Source organism: Pseudopodoces humilis, chromosome 11, assembly GCF_049639895.1.
Source record: "Pseudopodoces humilis isolate 2021_Gansu_Grassland_sample_001 chromosome 11, ASM4963989v1, whole genome shotgun sequence".
Lineage (NCBI taxonomy): Eukaryota > Metazoa > Chordata > Aves > Passeriformes > Paridae > Pseudopodoces > Pseudopodoces humilis.
The window spans coordinates 24702205-24722079 of NC_142210.1; the positions used below are offsets into that span (position 1 = coordinate 24702205).

General features: G+C 52.2%; 1 protein-coding gene across 4 annotated transcripts in view; it reads right to left on the reverse strand.

Annotated features, from left to right (window-relative positions):
• The window catches only part of MBNL1 (muscleblind like splicing regulator 1), a 68174-nt gene extending 52716 nt beyond the window's left edge, over nucleotides 1-15458 (reverse strand). Inside the window, exon 1 of one of the 4 annotated variants that reach the window (XM_088060943.1) lies at nucleotides 15214-15458. The gene's annotated coding sequence lies outside the window, so the exon portion shown is untranslated. Of the gene's footprint in view, nucleotides 1-7275; nucleotides 7379-11444; nucleotides 11560-15006; nucleotides 15182-15213 lie in introns of those variants that run through there. The other 3 variants (XM_088060939.1, XM_088060941.1, XM_088060942.1) reach the window with 3 other exon arrangements.
• Between the last annotated feature and the right edge of the window lie 4417 nt (nucleotides 15459-19875).

The window sequence follows — 19875 nt, forward strand, 5'->3', positions numbered from 1 at the left end:
ACAAAAATAAGGTATCTCCCTGCACTGAGAATTGCTCCCAAAGAGGCATTGTTTTCATTGTTCCTGTAACTGGGTTTGCTGGACATCCCTGTTTTCTCGATCTCAATTCACACACATCTCTCAAAGAAACATGTAGAAAGCTGGGCAGGCAAAGAGCCCAGCACTGAAGGAGAAGATGGCAGGGAAGAATGCTATTTTTATGCTTAGAGCAAGTGGAAGCTGAAAACACCAGTCTCAATGACATGAAAACTGTCAGCAAGAACAGATAATTACACAACGTGAATTCATCCTCATGACAATGACTCTAATGAGATAGGAAATGGAATAAAATCAATATTCTATTTACACTGACAGGGCAGTCTCAAAGCTTGAAATTGCCAAATGGCTGTCTTTTAAATCAAGGAACACAAAATTACTGACTCCTTACAGTATTTTCAAAACACCTCTGCCAAACTCAAAGTTTACTAATAACATATCTCAATAAAAAATTTGGAAGAGATACAGCAATTACCCCATGGCACAATTGAAGGATATAATTATTACACTGTCACAAAATTAAGCTGAAACAATGATCTAATTAACATCTTGTCACACAACAGTACAGGATTGGATAAAAGAAAATATTCTTTAGTAAACTACAGCTGAAGAACCCAATTGTCACACTCTGGGCTGCACCCACTGCTCCCACAGGACAGCACGGAAAAGCAAGATGACTCCTCTTTCAATTTTGTACTTTTGTACGTTTCAGGAAAAAACGGGAGTGCAAAGGCAGGAGCAGAGAGCAGCCAGCTCTAGAGCAGGACTGCCAGGGTCGTGTGCCCTGGGCTGGATTTCACAGCTCCCCAGCCCAGCAAACTGGGACTTGGAGCCTGGTAAAACTACAAGCACATGTTAGCTCTGAACTGCTAAGTGCCACACCAGATTTATAAAAAAACTGTCAACACTGCTTCTATGACCCAGATATTTTGCATGATATGCATAGTTTTAGTAGTAGTACTACTACTAGTGTTTTAAAGGCTTTTTTCTGTACTGTTTTAGCTCTGACAGACTTGCCTGGTGCAACCTCCCACTGACTTCAGTGGCTCCTCCAGCACATCCCCATCAGACATGGTTTTATCTTGAGTCTATTTCACAGTTTCTGAAACTGTTTTAGCAGAACCACCTAACTGTGACATTCCATCTGAATTTAAGACACCCAAGTGTACTGGGTTCATGAAAATTTGATAAATAATGAAAAAAGAGGCAACATGTTGTACACTACATGTCCCAACCACGTGCAGAAATCAGGTATCGCTCCAAGATTTCCCTGATCAAACTCTGAACCAATTCCCACCAGCAGCTCATGGGCACTGACGTACAAATCTCACAGCCCAACCCTCTCTTACTTTAGATTACAGTAATGCTATTTTCAAATCAGAAAGTTACACCAAAAATTCCATAAACCCTCTTTCCTTTAAGGAGCAGACGGTTATGGATTAACTGCTCTCGCTGTAATTTAACAAATATTCAAGTCAAGAAACATGCTGTTGGTTTTGGTTTTTTTTTAATAACCTGGGGTATATATCAATCTCTGTTACAAAATTCAAGACTTCAGGGACACACAGGGTTCAGTTTGACAGCATTAGCTGGGTGTGTATTAAAGAGCAAGAACATGCACAGGCCAGTCCCTGTCTCTGGACAAGGACGTGGCACACAAGCTGTTACTCTCTTCTTGCAACCTTATGCCAGGGACACAAAATGGGAAAGGACTACTTTCCCTTTAATCCACTTTTCATCAATTCATGTATTACAAAGCATTTACATATCCATCCCCACCCACCAATGAAGTTGCAAATACTGTTTCTGGCAATAAAAACATAATCACACTGTAATTCCTTTGCCATAACATTCACATAATGTATTTTAGAAATGGGAAATTCTCTATTATCCTGGCATAGGGGATTCCACCAAAAAAGAAGTGACATTGCCCAAGCAAATCTAAAAATAAGTTGCTTATCTTTAAAAATAACAGCAATCTAATAATTTAAGTTAAAAATCCAAGAAGTAACAAACCAAATTGAAAAAATAAAACCTGCTTTATTAAAATCAGTTTTATTTTTTTGTTCTAATAGTAATTTTAAACTTGTTTCTATACAAAGATATTTGAGAGGCCATAATAAATCAACTACGCAGCCTTCCAAAAACTACAAGCTATTTATTAATCCGACTCTTGCGCACTTTGTTTGATTAACTGCAAATGTACACAAGCCAAGCAAGGCAGGAGAGCAGCAAGGTGAGCCACGGCAGCGGGGCCAGCCCAGGAGCTGCCCCCCAGCCCGGCTCTCCCCAGGGCAGCACAGGGTGTGTGAACAGACCCCTGACTGCACCACGGAGCTGTGACTCTCTAGCTCATCTCCCGTCTCAGTGGGTGCTGGGTGCTGTCCTCCAGAACAGCCACATGGCAAACCCCTGGGTGAGTCCCACCAGCGAGATTCAGAGCTGGGGGGCACCTGCAGCAGTAGCTAAGAGGCAGAAACTGTCCCATAGTGACAGGTGATTTCTAGCTGCACGTGTGAGTGTGAATTTATATAAAACATGATGATTAGCACCATCCATAATAAGAATCCCTGCAGAAAAAAAGCCACGTCCATGACTCAGCAAGGGAAGGAACTGCTTCCCTCTGACACCAAATTCAGCTGATGCTGATGGTTTCAGGGAGAAGTGACCTCTCACTGGTGAGAGGTGCAGCAGGCACCAACCCCAGCTTCCTGTGGGTCTGATGCCTGAACATCTCCTGCACCGAAGGGAAAACAGACCAGCACCTTATTTTACTGCTCAGGTTTCCACTTCCCTTCCTAATGCAGCTGCCATGTGGCCCTGGTGCAAAGGGTGGCTTTTTCTTCCCAAGACAGCTGGATAAAGCAGGGGAAAAAAGGAGTCCTAAGAGACCACTGCAGTCAGCACCTGATTGATCAGGACATACACATGGCCACTACTAACATTATTGATTTAGTAATAGTAGCACTTCCTCCAGACAATTAGCTTCTCCCCTTGGCCTCACAAACTCATCCCTGGCTGGGCCACCCCTCCCACCTTCACCCACAGCAAAAACTCCACATTTCAAAGTTCTTGCCTGTTCACATGACAACCACTTCATTAGGACAATAATCTTGAGCCAGGAGTCTGGATGCAGCCACCACATCCCTGCACACATCAAATTAACTAGCAAGATTAAATCTGAACCCAATTACCAGGAAGAGAAGAGGCCATTCCTGTCACCTGCTCCACGCTGGTGTGTCATCCCACTCCCAGTGACAATGCCAGCAGCTCTCCTGGCCCTGAGGACACGTGGACCTCAGTGGGACACGATTCCATGGGGGACACCTTGCTGCTCTCTGCCTGCTGCATAACAGGCACACTGCCAGCCAGGCCCATTGGAGCTATGGTAATTACGGATTGCTTCATCCTGCATCTGACTTGAGGGCAACCGAAAAGGGACGTTGAGTCCAGCTGATGAGGAACTCCTTCCACCGAGTTCTGCTTGCAGCAGATCTGAGAACTGGTCACTTCAGCTCAGCCACGGCAAGCTATGGCGATGCAGGGACAGTCACCTGCTCCTCCCCAGGGACCAGCAAGTTACACGGGAATGAGGGACAGCGGAGTCCTCAGAGCAGTTCGGCGTGGACCGAAGGACTGCTGCCCAAGGGGCAAAGCAGGCTCTGCAGCACGGCCAGTGGCACCCCAGTCCCACAGCTCTGAAACCACACAGCACCACGGCTGGCAGCGCTGCCATGCTGGGGACACCGGGAGCAGGGAGCCACCGCCCGACTCCAGTCACCAACGTGAATCACAGGGCAAGGACAGCCCTGGAAAACGCTCCAGCATCTGCTGGGAGACAGGAGACACAGCCGACTGCATTTGCATTCACAGCTGGATGTTTCTCAGGGAATCTCAGATCCAAAATAGAGCGCTTCCCATGCTTTGATTCATTCTGGCCTTACATTTAATTTATGTTTATAATCACATCCTTCCAGGATAATAAAAATTTGTACAGCTTCTCAGAAAATACAACAAATCTATATAATCTATTTCAGTAGTTACATAAGAATCTAAACCACAGAGAATGGGATTTTTAATTCTCTCTGCTCTGCCACCATCTGAGGTATCAAAGATGACTGTTATATTCTAAATACGAAATTATTTTTCCACACACAACAAAACTAAACCAGTTTAGGAGCTGCCTTCCTTGACTTAATAGAGATCCCTACATATACAGCGCTTAGCAGCACAGAAACACTTCTGATATGATTAATTTTGGATCGTGACCAATCTCACGCAAACTAAACCAATACACGTGCCTTCATATAGCAAGCAAAAGCTCCAAATTAGTCACTGGAATTAAAAAGAAGTAGTAAAAACGGAATGACTTTTATTTTAGGAAAGAAGTGGAAAATATCTTTGAGACAAGTTGTTAATCAGTACTTGCTTTAGTATATTGTTACGCTTGTTCATTTCCAATCATGCTAACAATAACCATGAGGAAGAAGCCTGTAACAGCCCCAGCTGCACACAACCTCAGGCAGCAGAGCTTTGGGGGACAAGTCACAAAGGGGCTCCTGGGCTGGGCTGCTCCCTGTGTGTGTGTAGCACCAGTGCTGCCACTGACACTGTCCCATAGTATTTCTCACACGGAATACTCCATCCTCTACTTGGGCTTTCCTCAAGGTGTCCCCTTTTTCATTAACATAGCAAGCTACCCAAATTAAACACAATGAAAGCATTTTGGAAAAACCTCAAAAGATTCTCTTTGTATTTTCCCTCCTACCTCTAAAAGCCATTTTCAAACACCAAGAATGAAAGTTTAAATTCCTGCTCTTACACAAAAAACATGGGATATTTGGAAAACAGCTTCTGAAATGACTTAAGAAAACCTAGCTTTTATAAAAATGGTGATTAAAGACAGAATGCTCAGAAGTTGTAGGAACCAAACCAAATCCAAAGCAATAATTTTGGCAGTCATGCAGAAAAGTGAGTGAAAGAAGTTCAAGTGCTTGTATTTCTGTCCTACCATTAGCTGTATTTAATTAGAAGAATCGAATGGAGCTGTGTCTACTTTTCACAACAAAAATCACATCATTAAAGATTTATTTATTGAATATATTTGCACATAAATACAGGAGCTCAATAAAACAGTGATAAGCAGCAGAGATCTGCCCAGGGACTTCCTTCCCAGCAGCCTGCAAAGCTCCAGCACCACAGTAAGTGCCTGCACACCCTGAACCGCTACACATCAAAAAGCTGAAAAATACATAGTTACATTATCAGAAATACAGACTCACTACCTTTGATTTTTTACTGCTTGAAAGAAGACTCAAAGTCCACTGAAGTTGTGCCTATATTTGGAGCATGGAAGGATTCCCATATAAAATTATAGGTAAAGAGTATCAGAGCTCACTGAAAAGCAGAGGTGGCCACACAAAGTCCAGAATGCTGCCCAGGCACTAATAAACTCTTCCACACACCGGCATCAACGTTTTTGTTTGGATTTTATTCCAGGCTTCAGAGGGTCAGAGAGGAGAAGAGGAGAGTTCTTTCTCCCCAGAAGGCCGTGCCGTGTTTATCAGTGCGCGCAGCTGACGGGACCTTCCTTCCCTGGCAGCCAGAGCAGCTCTGAAATCCCAGGGGCGGCCCTTGGGAGCGGCGAGGAAGAGGAAGGGCGGGTGCCCCGCACAGCCCCTCTGCCAGCGGCTCCTTTCTGCGGCCAGTGCAGGGCTGCTGCTGCTGCTGCTGCTGCGCTCCAGCCCGGCACCCCGCTCGGGAAGGCTGGCACATGTGCCTGCTGCAGCGCCCGGGGCTCCGAGCTCCCGGCCCTGGGCACATCTACACCCAGCCGACACAGCAAACTCCACGTGCTCCCTCAGAAATTCCCTTCCATCTAAAGGAGAAGCTTATCTCCTGGCGCCGGGTGCTGTCACCGCAGTGCAGATAACGCCGCTGCAGCGCCGGGCTCCGGCAGCCTCGGGAGCGCATCCCGGTCCCCCGGGGACTCCGGCAGCCTCGGGAGCGCATCCCGGTCCCCCGGGGACTCCGGCAGCCTCGGGAGCGCATCCCGGTCCCCCGGGGACTCCGGCAGCCTCGGGAGCGCATCCCGGTCCCCCGGGGACTCCGGCAGCCTCGGGAGCGCATCCCGGTCCCCCGGGGACTCCGGCTGCCCGCAGCCCATCCCTGCCCGGCCTCGCACACCACGCTCAGCAGTGCCTGGCCTTGCGGGACTAAGCTGCGCGCTTCTGATTGCTCTCCCTTTTTTAGAAGGAAAAAATTCCAATTAACTTCTCTGGAAGCAGGATTGGGCCCAGAGCCCAAAAATGCTCTGGGTTCCCAAGTCCTTACTCACTGCTCGCAGTTGGAGTCGCTGGCGCGGGAGGCAGCAGGGCAGCAGGAATGCTGCGGGAGGCTTTGGGAGCCCGGGGCCCAGCCCTGCTCCTGCTGCCCTGCTCCTCCTGCAGCCCTGCTCCTCCTGCAGCCCTGCTCCTCCTGCAGCCCTGCTCCTCCTGCAGCCCTGCTCCTCCTGCAGCCCTGTTCGAGCACAGCCCTGCTCCTGCAGCCCTGCTCCTCCTGCAGCCCTGTTCGAGCACAGCCCTGCTCCTGCAGCCCTGCTCCTCCTGCAGCCCTGCTCCTCCTGCAGCCCTGCTCCTCCTGCAGCCCTGCTCCTCCTGCAGCCCTGCTCCTCCTGCAGCCCTGCTCCTCCTGCAGCCCTGTTCGAGCACAGCCCTGCTCCTGCTGCCCTGCTCCTCCTGCAGCCCTGCTCCTCCTGCAGCCCTGTTCGAGCACAGCCCTGCTCCTGCAGCCCTGCTCCTCCTGCAGCCCTGCTCCTCCTGCAGCCCTGCTCCTCCTGCAGCCCTGCTCCTCCTGCAGCCCTGCTCCTCCTGCAGCCCTGCTCCTCCTGCAGCCCTGCTCCTCCTGCAGCCCTGCTCCTCCTGCAGCCCTGCTCCTCCTGCAGCCCTGCTCCTCCTGCAGCCCTGCTCCTCCTGCAGCCCTGCTCCTGCAGCCCTGCCCGAGCACAGCCCCTCTCCCCAGCCCCTCTCCCGCATCCCCTCTCCCCAGCCCCTCTCCCCACCCAGCGAACAGCAGCCATGCAGGGCACGACCTGCCCTCACCCTCCCGCTCCGTCCGCACGGGAATGCAGACGCCATCAGCTGTGCAGCCTCTGCAGGCAGACCTGAACCCACAGCCACCCAAGTCAGGACACGCTATTTATAATGCTTTCGACATTTCACTTTTCTTTGCAAATAATACCTGCTCCAAGTTCAAGTCCGAGGCATACTTTGCCTTGCCAGATGATCTGCGACCGTCTCATGACTTATTACATTGTTATCGCTGCTAAGCTGAGCAAACAGGGCTGCTAAGTCTATTAATCTTCTGAAACACGAAGTCTGAAACTGTAGAAACAAAACATCTCACTACAAGATACATAAAATGTGCTATAGAGAGATAAGGGGGGAATTCAGCGCACGCTCTGGTAAGTTTTTTTCTGTGCCGCTGCAAGCAAGACTGACGCACTTTTGCAAGAGCCGACTCTGGATGTAACACCAACAAGTTACATAAGGGAAAAGAAATTCCTTTTACAAGAGCAGCCTGCCCCAGGGCGGACAGCGAGGTACACTTCCCACAGGGAAAGCCGGGCACGCTGCAGGCGCTGGAGCTGCCACCTGTACATTCACAAGGACTGATAAAAGGAGCCCAGCCCAGCCCAGCCAGGCTAACCGTGGCGGGCTGTGCAGGAGCTCTGCTCAAAACACACAAGGACTGGACACATTCCAACCCATCTAATACTCATTGCCTTTTATTCTGCACAAGTTCACTCGGTTCAGCTGCTTGTGTGCACCTTGCATGTTTACGTACCAAAATATTTTTCTGAGAAAAGTAGTATTTGGCCTATTTGCCCAAAGCAAAGGTCCCACAAGCACACAGGAGTGATAGATTTGATCACAGTGCTCAGATCAGGGCAGCTCCAGGAGGTAGCGGGGCTCTGGAAGGACAGGCAGACCCAAGCTGAGCTGGCCCATTCTCCAGGCTGGGCTAATGCTGGTCGGGCACCTGCCCAATTTAATGCAGGATTTTGCACCCTTTTGACAGAAGTGCTGTCTGTCACCTTACACACCGCTGCTGCTCTTACTAATTAGTACCAACAGCAATTTTACCTTCAAAAATTCAAGATTAATCTAGCTGAATTGTGAGAAACTCAAGTTAGATTTTACTGGAGATAGATTATACCTATTGCAAACTTTTTTTTCTTCCCAGCTACTTAAAATAAAGATATTTTGGATAAAAATATTCTTCTATAGCAATTACATGCACATAATCTGAAACATGGACTGCTTCACAGGGTAGGAGTTGACAGAAAGTAGATATTTAAAAAAATTAATTGACCCTTTAGGAAAACCAATTCTTTATCTGATAGATAGTGGGATTTCACCCTGAGGTGAAATCAGCACACATCCAACCCCCAACTCCCCAATGGGCATAGGAAGCCTCGTATCTGTCAGCCTGCCCCAGCTCAGGTGCTGCTGTTGCTCTTCTGTCGCTGCCTCTGAAGCTGCTGAGGAGACTTCAGAGCATCTTCACAACAGCAAAACTTACTGCTGGTTTTGAACGCACAGATCAGGGTAAACCAACATTTGTCACTGGCTTTTTTCTCTGATCACAGTCCTGCCCAGGACATTCCCCTTGCACAGACTGCTGAAGGGAGAGTGGGCTCCAGCATCCTCACAGCAACCACAGCAAGCCTTCACCTCACAACTCGGCACATTAACTGTATTTTCCTATCTTAGGATGAACTGAAGTTTCAGCACAACCACAGCACAGTTTTAATAGTCCCTTCTCTTTCCTTGTTAATTGCTGGGAACTCTCTTTGATACTAATGGAATTGCAATTGCACATATTCTCGGCAGAGCAGGCTCCAAATGTAACCAGGGACAGCATTCAAACATATTTACATGTTTATCCTTTTGGTAAATAACTAGGGGATAGGAGGAAAGAAATGTTGTTTACTGCGTAACTTGGGAAACTAAGTTTACAGTATATAATTGTTAATAAAATTAAAAAATAATAACCATAGGAAACTGCTCTAATCCTTAAGGCACACAAACAGTGGAGACTACCAGTCATGCAAGGGAGAGGAGAGCCTCTGTGTAGGGCTGGGCACAGCAGGTCACACCGAAGGGCAGGAATTCCCAGGGAAGTGACTGAACTCTGCCAGATCCTCCCTCTCCCTTCCCTCCAGACAAGAGTAGTAGCAGGAATTTGCTGATAAACTCATAGTTGCAAAAATCATCCTTGGCATGAACATAAATCATAACAAATGGGAACAGAACTTTTCCTTGCAGCTTTACCTTAACAAGTTGCCCTTAGCTAACATGCTGTTTACAACATTCCCATCGAAAATATGCCTAAGGAAAACACCTATTAAGCCTTTGAAAGTAAGAGTTACCACAAGGCCTTTTACAGCCCAACACGGGTGACTTCCTCAGTGTCAGAAAATGATGTCTGCAGATTATCCAGCAGTTCCTGAACAGTAATCACCCTGAGCAGAAATCATCCACTATTTAGGAATGAAGAGGTGCTGAGGCTCATGCCCCTAATTACAGGCTGTCAATACACTGTCAATACCACCTCCCCACTGACACTGAAGCAGCAGAATGAAACAAGTACTCGAAGGAAATAAAACCAGAGAGGAAAGCCTATGATTTAATCTAAGCTGGCCATCAGATCTTCATCTACACCACACCTGTAAGAACCTTCCTGTGGCCACAGAAACCCTCCTGGACAGTGGGACCTCACAAGAGCCTTTACAGCCTGTCTGATGTGGCAGCCAAACCCCAGCCCTGCGGGGCAGCACCCTGCCAATGGGCAGTGCATGCTCCCATCACAGCTCCAGGACCTCACAGTTATACTCCAGGCTTCCAACACAGCCAGCTCCAAGGACAGCCAAGTCAGAGCAGCACCAGATGCAGGGATGCAGCAGGGCATGGCTGGGACATCACACCAAGGCCACGGAACGGGGCATTCACCTGCCCTCCAGACTGCAGGTGTACATTTCAGATTCTCCTCAGACACCTACCCGGGGGGACCAGGCTGGAGGCAGCTGTGGGATACACCCAAACTGGTCAGTACCCACACCTGCTTTCAGCCCAGAGCAGAAACACTCCCAACACCTCTGGCTCCTGCAGTGGCACATCCCAGCCTTCCACGTGCAGCAGTCCTGTCACCATTGCACTGAGCACGGGGCTGCCCAGCCTCTCATTTCTTCCTCTTTTATCTACTTTAAATTATCATAACACTGTTCTCTGCCAGTGGGCCTGCCCAGGGTCAGTGTCACATGCAGCCAGCCTGAGGGGAGCCTGCAACTTCTTCTCGGCTCTCACCCCAAACTTCCCCTGCAGCAACAAGCGCCATCGGTTAATTATTCATTATGCAAATCATTTGTCACTTTGGAATGTGTTGTCGTTTCATTAGAAACCTTTCTCCATAGTGCCAAAAAAAGACATAACCCAGTTAAGTTATTCACCATTACTATTCATTACTCCCATCCTTCTTTCCCGTTACATTCCTTCCCTGAACCTGCTCTCCTGCACTTCATTATCTCTGTCACCCATGTCCTGCTTCTCCCTTGCTCCGGGGCATACATTCCCCACCTCAAAAAAATGACCAAAAGAAATTATTTCTTTCTAAAAGAAACAGTCACATATTTTTCCAAGACAACCATTTTACACAAACATTCCTGCATTTTTCCCTTCCACTATACCAACATCTCAACAAACGGACTTGTTTGCACCTGCAAACCCAAGTTCTGAGTTCAAGAACTTTCTCTCGAAAGAAAACAAGCAGTTCAGTTTCCCGCGGGCCGTGCGGTGGGTGCGCACAGGGCTCCGCGCCCGCCTCGCACCGCGGCCCCGGCCTCTGCGGCCGCCCCCCGCCCGCCGGGGCAGCGCGGAGCCGGCCCGGGGGCCCCGACCCTCGGCCGAGCCCCGCGGGGGGAGTCCGGGCTCCCGGCGGGGACACGCGTGGGGAGCGCCGCGCCCCGGTCCCCGTTCCCGGCCCGCAGCAACGCTGCCTCCCTTCCCCGCGGAGCCGCCCCCCCCGGGCCGGCGCCCGCTTCCCCCGCCGCGGGGCCGGGGCCTCGGCGCCGCCCTCCCCCCGGGCCTGCCGGCGGGGCCCTGCCGGCGCGGCCCGCCCGGCTCAGCGGCTCATGCTGACGGTGCCGCGGGCGCGGCGGGCGGGGGCAGCGGCGGCCCGGGCTCCCCGCGCCAGCCCCGGCCCCGCTTCCGCCGCCGCCCCCGCCCCGCCCGGAAGCGCCACCCGGCCCCGGCCCCGCCGCCAGCCCCGGGCCCGCGGGGGGCCGGGCCCGCCCCGGCCCCGGCCCCGGCCCCGGCCCCGCCCCCGGCCCCGACCCCGGCCGCGCTCACCTAATCCCGGCGCGGCCTCCGCGCTCCGGGCACCGCGGGAGCGAGGGGAAGGCGCGGAGCGGGGCGGCGGCGCGGCGGGCTGCCCTCCCCCGGGGCCGCCCTCCCTCATCCTCCCCGCGGCGGAGCGGCCGGCGCCTCATGAGTCACCGAGCCCGGGCCCGCACACGTGCCCGGCCCCGCCGCCTCCGGCCGGGGGAGGCACGGCAGCGTTGGCCTGGGCGCGGGCAGCGCTGCCGCGGCCCGGCCGTGCCCGCAGAGCGCCCGGCGCGACTGCTCCAGACCCCCCTCACGCCGCTCCTGAGGACGCCATCCTCTAAAGATCTGCTGCCCAAAGCGGGTAGAAGGAGCCTGCTTTCCTCCCGGCTCCCGCTCCTCCTTCCCGGTAGCAAGAGGAGCCATCGCAGCGCGGTTGGTTTTGTCGGCGAGGCCAGCCCGGAGGCTGGAGGGGCTGCGGGGGCTGCCCGGGGCTCTCCCGGGGCTCTCCCGGGGCTCTCCCGGGGCTCCCCGGCACCCACCGTGAGCAGCTGCTCCGCTCCCCGGCCCTCCCGAGCAGCAGGCCCATCGCAGGCAACAGGTCGGCTCTGTGGCACAGGGCAGTGTCGGTCCTGCCGCGTGGGTGATGCTGACAGCAGAGTGCAGAAAAGGAAACAATAGTCTAGATTAGCCAGATGTGTATTAATGTGTCCCCTGCCAGCACACGCAGCCAGAGCCATGAAACCACTATCATGCTAACCACACTTTAGGAAAGACATAAACAAACTGAAAAGAGACAAGGAAAGAGACAAGGAAAACGACAAGGAATTTATCTCCAGTGTCAAGTAGTGTTAAACATCCTTTAACACAGACACCTAACCAAAGGGTTATGTTTTGTGAGATGAAGTTATAACAAATAATTCCTCATTTGACTTTGGGAGACAAATTTTGTTACCTGGTCTCGAGATCTAACTCCAGCTGCTTCCTTCATGAGGCTTTTTGTTCTATTGCACAGCCTGGAGGGGATATAATTAACTTTGCTTTTCTTGTGCTCTAATCACCTCTGCAACAGAGCAGGCAGCACTTTGGAAACAGGATGGGCTTAGTGAGTATCCTTCCTCAGAGCTGCCCAGCCTGGGGAGCATCCAGGTGTGCTGCATGCCCGAGGGAGTGCAGGCACCTCACTGGCAGGGAAGGAGAGCTTTCTGATACCTCTGATGGCTCTTTCCTAGAAACTGGAGACAAGAAACATGTCCTAGAAAGGACAAAGAAACATTCCATTTTCTTTCAGAAAAATGTCATGTTCTTACACGTGTTCTTGCATTGTGTTTCAATGAAGTTTAATCCAGATCAGAACAAGATCCATGACAACTGGTATCCCATATATTTTATATTTACCTGCCTCACCTGGTGCAGTGCAGATGTTCCCTCGGACAATGCAGCCCTGGCTGCACAGCCCCAGTGGGAGTGAACATTGTACTGGGTCATTTGTGCTCTTCCTGTTCCCGTTCGAGCACAAAGAGCTCCGTGGGCCATTTCCTCCCTGAGAACCGACATCACCATGCTGGGCATTTTCAAAGCACTTGTTCTGGTCACAAAGTTACTGTACTAACTCCTCCCTGCCCAAATTCTTCTTAAATAATGGTGTAGGACAGTGTCTTGGTGCTGCGAGACCGGAGCTGTGTCCTGGGCGCAGTGATAGCATTTCTGACTGTATCCCATAAAGTGAATGCATTCCATTCACATCAGTTTATGTAGGTTACAGGGGATCAAACCCTAGAGGACGTATGTCAGGCACAAGCTCTGTCATAACAAAATGTCCAGGCAGGGCAGGGTAAAGAGGAAACAGTAAGGAAATCTCAGATCCAGGGGTCTCCCAGGTCATCATCCAATACCAGCAACAGTCACCACCTGGGATTCCAGCAGACTAATTGTCTTACAGCAAAGATAAAGAAATGTGTCATTGCACACTCAGCATTGTGTGCCACTCAGCCCTGAAGACATAAATCAGTTCTCAAGGACAAAGAGAAACATTGTGTGCTGAGAAAGTTTTTTGAGAGGTATTTTATGGTTTAAAACGAGTCTCTATGTGCTACTGCACCTGGAGCAAGAAAGAGGAGCTCTCGTGGCTGAGTCAGTGCAGCCCTGGTGCTGTTGAGGTGAGAGGCTGACCTGTGAAAACAGTGCCAGGGTGCTGCCCTTCCCTCTGGGCCCGGCAGGCAGCAGGGCCAGTGGTCACCAAATATCTGCAATACAGCAGTCACAAAATCAACCTACACTCTGATTTTCCTTCCCTCCTTGAGCCTTTGTTAAAGGCAGACACATGAGTCACTTCAAACATGGTCTGAATATGACTGCGACCCTGGAGAAGCCGTTTGCTTCCTGATGCCCTTATTTGTGCAGCACTGGTGAAGCTCAAGTTCCCCAAAAAGGTCTGACACAAGCGGCAGTGCTGCCGCCACAGAAGGCCCTGCTGCCTCCCTGCTCCTCCGGAACCCGCTCCCGCGGCACGGCACACGCAGCCACCGCTTCCCGCCAGCCCAGAAACATTAAAACATTTCTGTTCTAATGATCTCATCTGCATTTCTGAAAATATAACACGCAAATTTATCATTTGGCCCTTACATCGTTTTGGCCTCTTATTTTAAAGCCTCCTGCAACTCCTATGTGATAGTATTTTTGTTGAAAACAATAAAATAATCTCTCCTAGTCTACAAGCACATAAATGAGCAAAATCCACAGTGCAATTCCCCGCAAATAATTGTGATACACATTATAGCTTTGCACTTTCTTTCCTTGTATGCAGCTCACGCTGCAGCCCCTCCAGCAGCGCCTGGTGGCTCCCCCAGCCCCTCGGGAGCAGTGTGGGTGCTCAGCCCGGCGGCTGCTGCCTGCGATCCAAGGTGGTGTTTAGTCACGGAGAGCTGCCGGGACGTTCGCCAGCAGCAGCGGATTTCACGGTAGGAAGCTGAGGGTCGCTCTCAAAGGATTAATGTCATTTTAATCTGCCATGTGCTTAAGGTACAGCCGCCCCCCAGCGCGGCAGAGCGGGGCTGAGGAGCGATGCTCCAGGGACGGACACCCAGCTGCCTCCAGGGCTGGCAGGACCCTGCGGAGGAGCAGCGCTCGGCCCCGCTGGGAACTGAACCCAAAGTGCAGCACAGCCATGGCGGGGCTGCCTCGCCGGCCCTGTGCCAGGACACACCGGGTGTTAAACCAGCTCACAGGGCTCTTGTAAGCATGTGAAAACCTCTCTCTCAACTTCTCCAGCACGGTAATCGCCACAGGTGATGAACAGATAAACTATAGTAAAAGCAGAGGAAAAGAGAAGATGCACGTGGTGGCGCCATGGCAGAGGACCCCAGCACACGCCGCAGAGGGTCTGTGGTGGCTCTGACTGCGACTTTTAATGCTCTTCAGGACCACAGAGGTTTGGCACTAGTGCCTTGCATAAAAACATCTTGCATTTAGTGTTCGTTTCTCTAATAAATTATTCCAGTCTTCACTAAGCCAAGATAGTGAGATGCATATGCGAAAGCAGCACAAGGAAAGGCGACCACGAAACCGTCCAGCTTTGCGAACAACTCACCGTCCGTGTCCGACGGCCGCCCCGTCCTGCTGCGCTCCGCGGCGGCGAGGCCGGGCCAGAGGCTCAGTCCCAGCTGGGGCTGCTGCGGGCGCACCGGGCTCTGGCAGCGCTGCTGGCACCGCCACCGCCTCCCCGGTGCCGCGGGGCCAATTGCAACATGTGGGGCTGCCCAGGGGAAGCGGTGACAGGCCAGGGAGTGACACTTACCAAACCTAGGGGGCCCGGGGATCCAAGCGAGCCCTACGTGCAGCGGTAACCACGGCCACGGCCTGGGCTTTGCATATGTATTTTCTTAAGGAAGCAAAACTGACTTTGTGCTAGCGAAGAAGGCCCACGCCAGAGGAAGTGCTTTGCACGGCTTTGCAGCCCAGCTCGCTGACGGGGAGCTCGCTTCGGGGAGTTTGGGGCTCAGGGACGCGGACACGCGGTTTGAGGCGCGCCGATTGCAGCCGTGTCCCTGTGACCCATTAATCTGCCCGCCGGCAGCTGCCGGGGGAAACGGGCTTGTGGCGCTGACATGGGCCATCGCCCGCCGTGCCTGGAGATGGGGCAAGGCCTGGGGCGGTGGCCCGGGACTCCTTCCTGCTGTGAGCCGCAGATAACGGCAGCCCGGCCAGCCTGCACCCGCAGCGGGGCCCGCCTCGCCAGCCTGCCGCTTTCAGGACAATTTTTGCTGTTTCTGCTGGGGTTACCACCATCTCCAGGCTTCCAAAGCCAGCAGCGCTTCCGCCCGAAGCTCTGCTGCTGCTCAGAGCCAGCTGGAAATGGAAATGTCCCTCGCTCGGCCCAGGGGGAAAAGGCCACGGTGCCCCATCTTCACCGGCCACGCCGGCTTTGGTAAACCCGTGCAGTGGGTTCACCAAAACCCCGGCAGCATCCACGGCGGGCACGGCCCAGGGCAAGGGCTGTGTGGGCAGTGCTGCACTGGAAGGGCCGTGCAGCTCGGCTGTGCCAGCTGTGCCAGCTGTGCCCCGCAGCCCCGTGCCAGGAGCGGAGCCGCCCGAGCTCGGGCCGTGCTGCAGGTGCAGCTGGAGGTGCAGCACGCAGCCGAGCAGCCTGGAAGCGCTGCCGAGGGGCGCTGCAGCCAGCACGGCCGCGCACAGGATTTCCCGTCCTTTCTTTCCGCTCCTCCACCGGCGTCCCACTCTGCACTGAGCGCTGCTGGATTCACCATCCCACCCTACGGGCTACTGCAGGAGCTCAGGGAACAGCTTTCCATGAGTCCCTGAGCCTGGCTCGTGGCAGGTACCAGGCAGCCCCAGCCTGGCACAGCCCCGGCCTGGCACAGCCCCAGCCTGGCAGAGCGGGGAGCGTGTCTCTGTGTCTGCACAGCTTCCGTGCCGAGACCGCCACAAGAACTGCCCCTGGTGAGAAAGACAAATCCTGAGTCCCGATTTCAATCACTAACAAATAATAAAATCAATTACAGAGAGTAAATGATACACTGATTTGACTTTACTAGGATTTGGAATAGTCACCTGAGAATATCCATTCCTATTACAGACTTTTGTGTGTTTTGGCAGGGATAGGGATACCCTTCCCATCCTGAAGCCTTTTTCCAAGTGGAACACAGGCACCCTGGTCCCTTCTCTGGGCTTTCCAGAGGCTCAGCAGCGTGGTCAGAGTGAAACTCCAATGAGGGTGAAAGGTACCTAGAAGTTTCACCCAGGGAGATACAACGGATAAAATTTCCCATGTGTGTCAGCTATCTGTGCAGAAACCCAACATCCTCAAGGCCTCCATCAGAAAAGAGGCCTCTGTGGAGAGGGGCCCTGGTCTAGTCTGAAAATCATGGCTGAAATGAGAGATTTTCTCCTTTCTCTTGATACAGCTCTGGCACTGCTGGGCACAGTGTGCTAGCAAACACCCCCGTTTAATGTGAAATGATTACCCAGGCTATAAACAGAGAGCCGGGCCCATCTGCCTTCCCTGTGGTGTCAGACATGCAGCAGGGGGAGTCTTCATGCTCTGCTGAAGGAGTGAAACTGCTCACTAAGCACTGATCACAGACACACTTGTTGGCACCTTATTGCTCAGACCATAGTTTGCTTTGTGGTGTTGGTTCTGAATTGAGCTGAAAGGTGTCATCAGCCCCAGGCTGCACAGGGGGAGCAGCAGTGGTGGGACAGGTGACAACACTGCCCAGCTTTTTTTTTTCAGTCCAAAGCCTGAGGTTTTTCTTAGGTTGCAATGATTAAAATAATGAGTTCCTCAAGGCAGCAAGGCCAGCCCATCTCATGGTGCTGCTGAAAGGGGTTTCTGTTCCAAACATTTCAGTAGCTTTAATTCTTTCCCATTAAAGCTGACAGTGTCTGACCAATCACCCAACTCCATCCTTCTTATTATTTTTCCAAATTTTGGTCACATCTTTGTTTTGAAAAATAATGACTGTAAAAGTTTTCAGGGACAGGAGCATTTTGTTTTGTTTGCAAAGAATGAGGAGCCTCTGGTTAATCTGTAAAAGATTATCTGAATCAGAGGAAGTATGGGAAACATATGGACAATCTTGTCTCTCCCTCATTTGGAGATAAAGTCCTCGCTCCTTGTTTTCATCCCAGCATTGGAGATAACAGCTTTGCCTTCCTGCTGGATATGGTGTCAAACAGATCCAGATTGGAAACAGAGGACTTGTCCTTGATATGGGAACCAGGATCAGGATTCTCATGTTTTTATATTAATCCCCAGTGGGAAATAATAATAAACTGACCCTTTTGCACCTTCTTGTGTTGTTTAGGTGGATTTAGTGTTTTCCATGAGGAATTGTGTATCCAGGCAGAGCTGTGACATGGGCACTCTGGCCTGGCTGGCACTGGGCAGGAGTGGGAGCATCCCAGCATCCCTGAACTTCATCCCATACACAATTGTTTGAGTCCAGCCATAAAGGAGGAGGAGGTTGGCTCAAAAAATAAAACATGTAAGTCCCAAAAGTAAAATTCATATGTAAATGCAAAGTGCACCAGGTAAAACAACAGACACTTGCTTTGCTTGGCATTTTTTCCCTTTCAAAAGGTAGATCCCAAACAAGTGATGTTACTAATGGCATTCCTGCCATATTCTTTGCCTTTTTACCCTCTTTTTTTTCGTTACTAAGTTTATCCAGGTATAAAGTAAAAGATAGTTTTAAGAAGTTTGCAGATTTTCAGGCCTAGGACTTAATTTAATTTTCTTTTTCAATCCTACATGTTATCATCCCAGTGCCTGACAAAGAGCCAGCGAAACTCCCCTCCTTCCCTGAGTTTCCCACCCTCCCTGGGCTTCCAGAGCAATGGCACATTCCTGCCTGCACCGATGCAGCCAAATTAAATATTAACTCCTGGAAACGTTGCTGATTTCTCTCACGTATCCTCTGGGTGAGGCTCTGCTGGCTCTGAAGCTGGCCGGCAGCGCGGTGCCTGTGATGCTCAGGCACATTCCGGGTGCTGCCAGCGGCTCTGCCAGAGGAGAGCGTCCCCACCCCAGGGCAGGGTGCAGGGGGGCTGGACCCACATCTCCCACTGGCATCATCTCCAAACACCTTGTACAACCAGCACTTCAGGCACTTTGATCCCATCTCCAAATCTGCCATTTCAAATCTGAGCTGCCCGGCTGAGGGGGTTGTGGGGAGCATTGCCTGTCCCCTAAGTGACAGAGGCATCAATAGTTCACAGCCACATTTAGAAACAAAGAAATTCTTTGGGGAAAAAACCACAGCAAACTACTTATTAGTTACTCTCAATATTTAACTCTAATCACGGCTGCTGCTGAGCAGGAAACACTGCTCTGGTGAAAGCTGTGGACTTTTAGCAAAGTATCCCTTTTGCTTCCAGGGGATTTGTGCACCTGTGACCCAAAACAGCCACGTCTAGAAGTATTCTGCTGTGAAATTGCCAAGGGCCACAAGTGGAAGCACAAGGTGAGTCTGCCTTCACACGGAACACAGCAATTCCAGACGTGGAGATGTTTGTAAAGGACGGCAGTAGTGCACAGCCTTTCACAGAGCCCCACACTACAGAACCCAGCATCGGAGAGACTGCCACAGACCGCAGGCAGTGACAGGGAGCAACAGCCCCCTCCTGCCGAGGAAGGACACTAAAATTACATTTCAAGTCTGGTTTCATTTCTATGAGACCATGGAGAGTTGCTCCTCCTTGGCCCACGCACACACTGAAGTATTACGGTATAAGGAGCGAGGCAGATGTGACTTGGTGACCCCCATATTTTTAGCCAAATAACAAACGTGCTGCAGTTTTCCGTGTTTTAGCACCGGCCCCAGCAGCGCCCAGCTCCAGCCTGACAGCACCCCATGCATACCTGGTGTCACACCCCGGTGTAAGTGTCACACCCCGGTGTAAGTGTCACACCCCGGTGTAAGTGTCACACCCCGGTGTGTCACACCCCTTCCCGCAGCTCCGGCACAGCCGGACCCGTGCCGCTCCCTCCCAGAACGCCAGGCCCGTGTGCCAGGAGGAGGAAAACGCTGTTCCAGCCCTCCCGAGGGCCAGGGGCAGTGCCAGGGCTGAGCCCCGCCGGGCCGGGCAGCGGGAGCACGGCAGGAGGCAAAGCACAGCCAGCGGCTCTGCCGGAGCGCCCCGGCACCTGCCGGGGACACGGTGCCACAAACCTGCCAGAGACTGCCGGGGAACGCCGGGGAACGCCGGGGAACATCGGGGAACGCAGGGGAACATCGGGGAACGCCGGGGAACATCGGGGAACGCAGGGGAACATCGGGGAACGCAGGGGAACATCGGGGAACGCAGGGGAACATCGGGGAACGCCGGGGAACGCCGGGGAACGCCGGGGAACGCCGGGGAACATCGGGGAACGCCGGGGAACATCGGGGAACGCCGGGGAACATCGGGGAACGCAGGGGAACATCGGGGAAGATCGGGG